At 47.2% G+C, this 9,971-nt stretch overlaps 1 long non-coding RNA gene across 1 annotated transcript; it reads right to left on the bottom strand.

The window, feature by feature from the left end:
- Positions 1 to 1,647: 1,647 nt before the first annotated feature.
- Positions 1,648 to 9,647, bottom strand: LOC140845834 (uncharacterized). Its single transcript, XR_012124737.1, has 2 exons — positions 9,404 to 9,647; positions 1,648 to 1,913 (listed from the first exon to the last, which is right to left on the bottom strand). It is a non-coding gene; the product is annotated as an uncharacterized lncRNA (long non-coding RNA).
- Positions 9,648 to 9,971: the final 324 nt, after the last annotated feature.

Raw genomic sequence — 9,971 nt, 5'->3', positions numbered from 1 at the left:
TCCCAAAGAAGCAGCAAGCATTTTCAGCGAGACGCAGAGATGCTCATCTAAATATGACACCACGTCGCTTCCCTAGCTGCCTCTCCCAGGCAAGCCCCTCTGAGGGGAGAACTGACATGCAGCTCTGAAAGTAGACAGCTGCAGCAGATGCCCAGAAACCGCCTGGGGCTTACATTATTTTATTCCGGGTCTGCATTATGGTTTGGTAACGGTCATTTTCAGAAAACAGCCAAGGCAGTTTCAGGATTTGCTCTCACAATAGGCACACTAAAAATAAAGTCAGCATAAATAGATTAAGAAATTGACAGAATAACAAGGCATAAAGAATTAGAATGACTGCACACCCTCCAGATGACAACACAGTGCATTGTGCAGGGCGATGGGAAGCGATGGGGAGGGGGAGACGGAGCTGCTGAGTCGGTGGCTTCTGGGTGTCCTGACTGCAGGGAGAGCTCATTTCACAAGGGACAGCCGGCGCGTCATCGAATCCCGCCATAGTGGCAGCAGAGGCACTAAGCTAAGAAGGCAAAGCCACTTTCCTTGAAGCGTTCCTATTTTTTTCATGGCTGACACCTCTTAAAAGGCAGATTGGAAGTTTTCCACAGCTGACCCTTAGCCAAGAGTTCGGAGGATAGCAATGTAGCCCAGAAGGGGGTGAGTCAGAAAACGTGTTGTTGATTCCGTCATGACATTTGGGGAAAGTGAATCTCTGGAAAACTAGTGTGAGAAGGAAGAAAAAAAACCCTACGTGCTAGAGACATTCTGTGTCACCATAGGTCAGTATATGCCAGCTTTGGGAGAGGGGTTTCCAAGCAGTCTTAATCAACTGGTTAATAGCAACGCTGTGGCCGAGGCTCCTATTACCCACCTCCCCAGTGTGGCTGGGAGATGTCATGCATCCTCCCACATCCTAAGCTAGATGCTGGGGAGCCCAGAAAAACCCCAAACTCCTCATTGTCTCAGCCTTCACTGATTCTAAGACATTAGCTGAATAGAATAGAGCAACAGATACTGCTTTATCGGAACATCATATGGAATTTTTTGAACACCATTTCCCAACCCTCTGCTGCTAATAGGTGTTAGCTGAACAAAATGTTCTTAGCATAAGTCAGTTTGGGAAATTTGCATTCAGGCCTTCCTCTCAAAGTCTTTCATATGACAAGGTGCTTTGTGGATGTAACAGAAGGGATAAAGTAGGCAGGTTTCTCCATTAAAATGCCCTCTTGTAAAAATAGTTTTGTGGCACACTTTGGAAGAAGTCTATGGAAATATGTTTTGTTCACAAAACCACATTTTCAGACAGTGGAATGTCCTAAAGGCACACCTCATTCTTAGTAGAGTGGTGGGCATCTTGAGGAGCACAGCACTCTGCATTTCTGCTTGGCCAAGAGCAGTTTTCTCTGAAAAAGGAAACATTTGTATTGTTACTTTTTTCAGTTCAGTGCCCATTCAGTTGTCTACAGGGAACGAGGCTTAAAGAGCAGGATGGAGGCGCTGAGCTCAGGCCTGAGGAAGGAGGCGGGGGCCGCATGGCCGGTATGAGCCTGGCCTGGTGGCAGACGCCTGGCTCGTGCGTTTCCACACTGTGCCAGTATTTTGGCAGACATTCATTAGAGGTCAATAAAAGTTAAATAAATGAAATGGGGCACCACTGAGGAGACATTTAATCATTTCATTAAGCATACTGTTGTGTCCAGGTGCTTTGCCAAGTGTTAAGCCTGTTATGGCTTCATTTGACTCCTAACTGCTGGGAAAGAAAGTGAGAGGTTCTTCTGATGTTCCGGCGGGTGCAGCGCTCCCCAGGCAGCTGCAGGAGAGGTGGCCAAGACCGGCTGTCAGAGGAGTTAGCCGTCCATGTTCCCAAAAGACAGATGGGGTCCTCTAATCAAACTTTCTCTTGAAGTTTCTCCAGCCTGATTGGAAATAAGAGAAAGTGGGGACTAGAGGTGGGGTACTCAGCTGTGGGTGGGAGGAATGTGGGGGGACTCTGGGTCCTCCAGCTTGGCCAGGGTTGCCGAGCCTCTTGGGCATCTGGAGCTATGGTCCAGCGTGGGGTACGTGCTTTTGCATTGTAGGCTTCCTGGGAAATGTGGTATGGGGGACCCTCTGTCCGCAGCCTCTGGGAAACCTGTGCATTCATCTGTAGCCAAGCCCCACCAAGGAAAGTCTCAGGGGGCTTCAGGAGAGTAGAAGAGCAGTCTATGCTGGCTGTGGGGGCACCCGACAGTGAGCAGGGCCATGCAGAGAGAGTGTCCCTGGGGGCCATGCGTCTGGGTGTCCCTGGAGCAGAGAGATTCAATACAGGATTATACCAGCAAAAGTGAGACACTCTCCAAAATAGACCCACATGTAGATGGACAATCGATTTTCAATGAAGGTGCAAAGGCAATTCAATGGGGGAAGGATAACCCTTCCAATAAATGATGCTGGAACAACTGATACCCAAATGTAAAAATAAACTTCCACCCAAACCTCAAGCCAGATACAAAAATCAACTCCAGATGGATCATGGACTTTGATATAAAACCTGCATTTGTACACTTCTAGAAGAAAACATAGGAAAAAATTAGTGACCTTGGTTTAGGCAAAGATTTTGTAGCAACACCACCAAATATTTGACCAGTAAAAGAAAAATAAAAGATAAATTGGGCTTCCTCAAGATTAAGAATTTCTGCTCTTTGGAAGATGTTAAGACAATGAAAAGATATGCCATAGACAGGGAGAAGATATTTGCAAAATACTTGTCTGATAAAGGACTTGTACCCAGAATATATATATGTTTTAAACTCTCAAAACTCAATTGAAAAGAAAATAAACAGCAAAAAAGAAAAAAAACAGAAAAAAAAAGGTACAACTAGACAGGAGATTTGAACAATTTGCCAGATTATAGATAATGACAAAGAAGATATATGGATGGCAAGTAATCACATGAAAAGATGCTGAAAACAAATTCATTAACAGGGAAATGCAAAGTAGAACCACAGTGAGATGTGACTACACCCCCTTTAGAAGGGCTAAATTTAAAAGACTGACCATACCAAGTTCTGGAGAGGATGCAGAGCAATGGGAATCTCAAATTTGAGTCAGAAATAATTTGTTTCTTTCTAGAAAAACTTATTTCAGAAGAATGAAATACATAAAATAATGATTAATTTTATGTCAGGAACCTAAAATTCAGGAAGATTACTTTTCCCCCCAGATACACGGCTGGCACTTTTCTAGCTGTAGAAACACTCTACAGAAATTTGGTTAAAAAGCAAACTGTGCAAAGCTTGGAAACATAAACAGTATCCTTAGGAAGAAAAATGGGATTTGGCAGTGAATCTTTTTTTGGGTGTAAGTTCTCTTTCTTTACTACCCTCCACCAGAAAGGAAAAAGTTAAATATAGAGTGTCCGGATACTTCCAAACTTGTGCAAATAGACATTAAGGAGATTGTCAAAAGTTGCAAAAAATGGTAAAATATAATTAAAATGTTGTTCATCAATCACTTAGTATTTGCCAGGTTCTCTTTGAAAGGTTTTATAAGTGATAATGCAATTCAATCTCTGAAGGAAGGTACAATTAGCCAGATTTAATGATCGAACTGGCCTTCGAAGAGGTTAAGTGACTTGCCTAAGGTCACATACCTAGCAAAGGGCAGAGGCAGGACTGAAATCCAGGTTTGTCCGATATCAGTACTTGTCTCCTCCCGTCTGTTCACCGCCTCCACCACCAGATTGGTCTCCTAGATGTGTATATACACAGCCCTCCTTGGATGGGTGTGTGACCTGCCTCTCTCCATTTTGTCTTTCACCCTTTGCGTTTGCGTAATGCTAAGAGATGTGTGTTTAGCATTTGCTCTGTCATTTCAGAGGGCGACTTTGGCCCCCCCCCCCACTCCACCAGCCGTCCATAAAAGACCTCCCAGGTCGGATTACAGGTGCAGTGCCGTCCTCCCTCTGGCCTGCCTCTTCTTCAGCACTCTGGCCTATGTCACTGACCCTGATAGAGACCTGGAACACTGTCAGTGACAATTCCAGACCTGGACGAGGAAAGCAGCCCTGGCCCCAACCCCCTCAAGGCCCAAGTGTGGTGTGAGAGCACCTCAGAAAACCTCTGGACCTTCCAGTATTGGGGGTACTTCATAACTTCTCTGATCAGCCATGCAAATGAGGCCATGTTAACAAAGGGCATTGTTCCTGCGACTGGCAGGCAACGCACTTGGCAAGAATAAAGACTTGGAACAGGCCAGTGATTATTTTTAATTGGATGGGCCTTGTGGCTGTAACAAAAATCAGTGTATTTCTGATGTGGCTGCAGATGTGCTGATCTGTCTTGGCTCTGCCCCTGGGAGGCAGAAGGATGCTGAGGTATGGGGAGGAGCCCCCAGGCCTTTGGGGCCTGGGAAGCAGATGCCCCAGGCTCTCCAACCTGCTCAGAGAAGTCCAGCTATAGGCTGGGTCCAGAAGATGTAAGTGGGCCTGGCACCCATGGGGCAGAGGGTGCTGCACAGAGGGGCTGGCTTGCACTCACTGGCCCTTGGCTTGGAGGACCTGACGTTTCACGGGAAGGGCAGACCCCTGCTGAGAACCTGCTACTTCCTCAGGGGTCCAGAGCCCACATCAGAGGTGGCGGATCCCATGCACCACAGGGCCGAGCAGGGGCCCTTTGAACACTTGAGATCTGTCTGGAATCACCATTGTGAGATAGTAAAATTGAAAAAAACGAAACCCACGCATTACCTGCTGGATGTTGATGAAAAGCATCTTTTCCTTGATGGCAGCTGCCCAAGGTCAATGAGGAGATGGGATTGTTGATTGTTTATGTTTGGTTTTGGGTTTTTGTTTTTTGTGGCGGGAGAGGGGGATTTCTGTAAGCAACATGAGGTGAGCATTCTCAACAAGAGATGGAGCCTTTAAGGGTTTTTTCCTATTTAACACAAAATGATGCCCTGAGGAGAGGAAAGCAACTGGGCGCTCACTCTGTTCGAGAATCCCTGAACCTGGCTGACACATTTTTCTCAAGGAAGACACTGTGTTGGCATCTTTTGATGTGCGATAGTTTCTAGGCAGAGCGACCCCTGTCTGTGAGCCTGTAGGGAACCCGGGGCCTGGAGAGCCGCCAACACTCCCAGGAGGGAACTGGAGCAGCAGGCGATACCCCCAGGTCTCCAGGGCTCACAGGTGGGAAGTGCTTTGCACAGAGAGCTTCAGTGAAAGGGCAGCCACTATGGCAAGTGATGTTTCTTTTGAGGATTTTGGAGCAGCCTTACTGGAAAGAAAAGGGGCATCCCCTATGGCATCTGGGGGCTTGCTATAATCCCTGTGAATTGTGCCAAGCTGCCACTCTACTTTTCCTAACAGAAAAAGGCCCTGTTTCACAGTTGATAATGTAATTTAAAATACTCAATAATTTAAAATTGTTGAGCCCAATGACAGCTTCTAACCTTTATCTCTGTTGGATGTTTAACACTCTCACCCATACACACTCTGAAGAAGAGATCTCAGAATTCAGCTACCCTCCATCCCCCCCTGAGCCTGGTTCTCTGGAAGATACCTTGACATTACTTTATGCACCCATGGAAGCTTTGCTTATAAGCTGGGGTGCATTTCCTAAAAAGCCTCTGACTTTCACAGCCACATAAGCTATTTCTCTCTCAAGGTATTCCTTTTGTGTAGAAATTTATCATATTTTTTTCCCAGTCCAGAAGCAAATTATTTTTTTTTAAATTGAAGAAAATCCTTTAAGCTGTTTAGGATTTATTCAAGCATGTAAAAGGGTATTTTCCACCCATAGTTCAGATGCATAGTATGTTCTTAGATAGCCCAAATAATTTGAATTTAAAACTTTGAATTGGGTCTCTTTATGTACCATCTTAAAAAGGTGCCATTTATGAAGAAAAATGTGGTCATGAAATAAAGGATAAGGGGAGTAGGTGATCCTGGTGGTTACAGTAATAGATTGAAACTCATAAATCTTAGTTTCTATTCTTGGCTCTGGAAAGAATTTATGTGTTCACTGCATTTGGCACATGGAGGCAACAGGGAGATAGACTCAAGAACTTGGATATGAAGGAAATAAGATCTTCCTGTAAAAGTTAAATTATGAAATCTACACATAAGAGACCAGAGAAAACACGTGCAAAACTACCTTAAAAAAACCCAATTTGCAAGTCAGATGGGGGTCAGCCAGGATTGTGCAGGAGCGTCTCCAAAGCAGCTGCTGGTGCTCACATCCAAGCCTAGGGGAAGGAGAAGAGCGGGGCAGGGGGAGGTGGGCATGGTGGATACCTCTGGGCCAAGCACTGGACCATTCAGTTTTGTGGGAAGGAGCAGAGTGTCCCTGGCTGACTGGGGTTTCAAATCCCTGCTCTGCCATTTATTAGCTTATGACCTTGAGCAAATTATGTAACTTTTCTGAGCCATAACAGCCTTTTTTGGGAAAATGGAGATAACATTCTTACCCTACAGGGTTGAAGAAGGGTAAGATGAAAAAATGCATATAAATCACTCAGCAAGGTGGTGATGGTAATGACTGTGGGGGTGGTAACCGTGGTGGCAATGGTGGTGGTGCTCATAGTAATGGTTGAAGTGATAATGCTGGTGGTGCTGATGGTCATGGTCATGGTGGTGGTGGTTACGGTGGTGGTGGTCATGGTCATGGTGGAAGTGGTTGTGGTAGTGGTGATCACAGTCACGGTGGTGGTGGCTCTGGTGGGGTTGTGGTCATGGTGGAAGTGGTTATGGTGCTGTTGGTCATAGTCATGGTGGTGATGGTTATGGTGGTGGTGATCACAGTCATGGTGGTGGTGGTGGCTATGGTGGGGTTGTGGTCATGGTGGAAGTGGTTACAGTGGTGGAGGTCATAGTCATGGTGGTGATGGTAGTAATGGTGAGTCTGTCCTCAGTGCAGAGATGGCTAGGCCAGTCTGGCAGAACCTGATGCCATTATTAATGTCCACTTACCAAAGATACCAGGAACACATAGGTAGTTGAACAAAGTTGGGTTCTTAGTATTTGTCGCCACAGGGAAACTACATACCATGGAGAACTTTGGGTTGTCTCTGTAGAGGGATAGGGGGAACCTGTTATAGGATTTCAGCCTGTGGTAGATGATGTTGGGGGCTGCTGCTCTGGATTGGGTATCAGAACACTCATATTAGGTACGATTGGGCATCACTGATTTTTTTTCTGGGAGGTGGAGGAAGGGAGCGAGGCTAAGGCTGTAACTGGCAAAAAGATGACCGTCATTCACACTAGGTGGATGGATGGACATGTTGTCATCTTGTGGTTTAAATAGTGCACTTGTTGTTTGTTTTCTTTTGTTTTCGTATCCAGACATGACTGTGGAGAGGCCTTGTTTTTGCCTCTCTCCATCCCAGGCACAGAGTGGCCTTGTTCGATGTTGGTGTTCAGGGAAACTGTGTTTGTTCATCAACAGGGCACTGTGGCCTGACTTCGGGTGCCAGGCCGGCTCCCAGCTGACAGCTGCCCAGGCCTGCTTTTGTGTTTCTCACTATCGAGCCCCAGAAACTGTGCTCCAGTTCATTGCTCACCAAGTACTTCTTTGGTTATAATTGGGCTTCCCACATACGGGGTCTACAGGAGACAATTGTGGACATACAGATCTGAGTATTTCAGATCCCCATGGTGATATTAATGTTGAACCATGTGAAATTGCCAGTTTTGTGGTCAAAAGCATTCAAATATCGACAATTTCACACAGTTGAACCTAATTACTTCTCGCTATAGGTTAATAAATTGTCATTCTGGAGCCCATAACTGTCTCCTGTGATGACCCATGAGAGGAAGGACTCTAGCTTTGGGTGTGAATGATTTAGGGTTTCTGATCCTCTAAGAAAGAGAGTTTAACCTTATATCACACTCAAAATGATCAAGGTCAAACTTAAGGCTCTTGGGAGAATGCCAGATTTCCCCCATGGCACCTTCTTTAATTTTTCAGGGGGAATCTTCCTCCATATAAACTCCTGCCATGTTGGTAAGTCCATTAACTCACCAACTTGCAAAATGACTGAATTATGGCTTTGCCCAGGCTTAGGCACTGCCCACTCTTCTCGGGTGGAAGGGGTTGGGGCCATTGTGGTAGACACAGGAAGGGGAAGCAAAGGAGAAAAGTCAAGACACTACTAACCACCTAGGGTTGGTGGTTGAGAATAAACATTTAACTTGGAAGTGGCTAGGGTGCAGACAAGGAACCCACTCTGGGCAACATAAGCTGCCCAGATGCAAACCACACGCCCAGCATCACAGGTTCCTGTTATGTGTTCCCGAGTCCAAGTGCAACCTCAATAAAATGCTAGTGGCGCTTGATGCTTTAACTGATGCTTTTACCTGGCAGGAGCCATAGTGCACCTGAGTGGAGTAACGAATTCAGGCTACAAAACCACCTTCACTTTGAATGGAGCTATCATATGGGCACTTGCTGAGGTCAAGAGAAGGAAAGAGGATGCTGAGTTTTTCCAGCATTCTGTGGGGCTGGATTGTCCCCACTGGTTTGGGCACTTCTGGACAGAACCCATTATGCCCAGTGATAGATGCAGCTGCTGAAAGACCCTGGCGAGATCATGGAGCTTTCTGAGTTTGGGGAAGAGGATGAGGGTATCAGTCTTTGCAGCTGCTGTTACTAATTACCACAACTATGGCGGCTTAAAACAACAGAAATGTACTGTCATGGTGTGGAGACCCAGGTCTGAATCAAGGCTGGGGCCCGGGGCCTCCACTCCAAGCCGCTCCTCGAGCTTCGGGCGGCTGCTGGTGATCCTCGGTGTCCCTTGGCTTGTTCCCATGACCTCCTCTCTGCCCCCATTGTCACATTGCCTGCTCCTGTCCTCTGTGTCTTCACCTCTTCCGTCTCAAAGCTCCCTCTGCCTGTCTCCTATAAGGACACTTGTCATTGGATTTGGAGCCCACCCAGGTAGTTCAGGGTAATTGCCTCCTCTCAAGAGCCTTAACTTTATGACCTTTTTTCCAAATGAGGAAGCACTCAAAGGCTCCATACAGTGGGATGTATGTACATCTTTTGGGGACCACCATTCAGGGCACTCCAGGGAGCCTGGGGGAGCCTGGCCCAGCGTGCTCCTGTGTGGCTGCTCTGGCCCTTCATGAGTGGCCAATGAATGTCTCTCAGCTGGGCAGGTCCTTCATCAACACTGCAGCCTTCCCCCACGGCAAGTATCTTCGTCCCCACCCCACACGGGAAGCAGTGCCTCCCAGAAGCGGCTGGGCCCTGTGGAACTGCCCCACTGCGGCCTCTACCCCCATCAACACTGCCCGTGATCACCTTTTGAAACCTGGTTGGCTGGCTTTCCTCTGTCCTGCTGTCTTCCTCCAGCATTGACCCTGTAGGGGGCCTGGAGATGGGCAGTGGGGGGACCCACAGCCTAGAAAGGCAGACAGACTCACCTCCTCCCCTTTCCCCGGAGTCATCAGTGACCTTCCACTCCTTCCTGCTGCAGTGTGGCTCCCAGGCAAGGAGGCCCCAGGGCACCCGAAGCTCTTGCCACCTTCCCGACACAGATGTGTGCTGAGGATGCTCCTCAGCCTCCAGAAAGGCTCCTGATTCCCTCGGCAGTGACTAAGCACCTTCCAGTCACTGCTCCAGCCATTAATTTAAGTGCTGGCGTGGCCTGTAAGTCCTGTTCTCCTGGAGCGCCAAGGCTGTCCACACAGCCATTGATTTAAGAGACAATATCACTTGCTTCCAAGTTTATGAGGCAATAAACAGCCCCTGCATATTGATGAATGCTGAGGTGTTTGCTCAGCACATTTGCTGTGCGCATTTATTACCAGGGCTGTGCTTTTAAAGCAAATGAAACTGCAACTATTTTCATTTCCTTTGGTAAGGCTGTCCCCTCCCCCAGCAGCTCTTAATCTGTTTGATCCCTGGTCCCTCTTCCCTTGGGGGCTGGGGTGCAGTCACATGATGAGCGGGACACCTGACAACTGGCCCCACCCTGCCCTTGGATCTTGG

This window comes from Manis javanica, chromosome 13, assembly GCF_040802235.1.
Source record: "Manis javanica isolate MJ-LG chromosome 13, MJ_LKY, whole genome shotgun sequence".
NCBI classification, from domain to species: Eukaryota; Metazoa; Chordata; class Mammalia; order Pholidota; family Manidae; genus Manis; species Manis javanica.
This window is presented reverse-complemented; position numbering and strand designations above follow the sequence as displayed.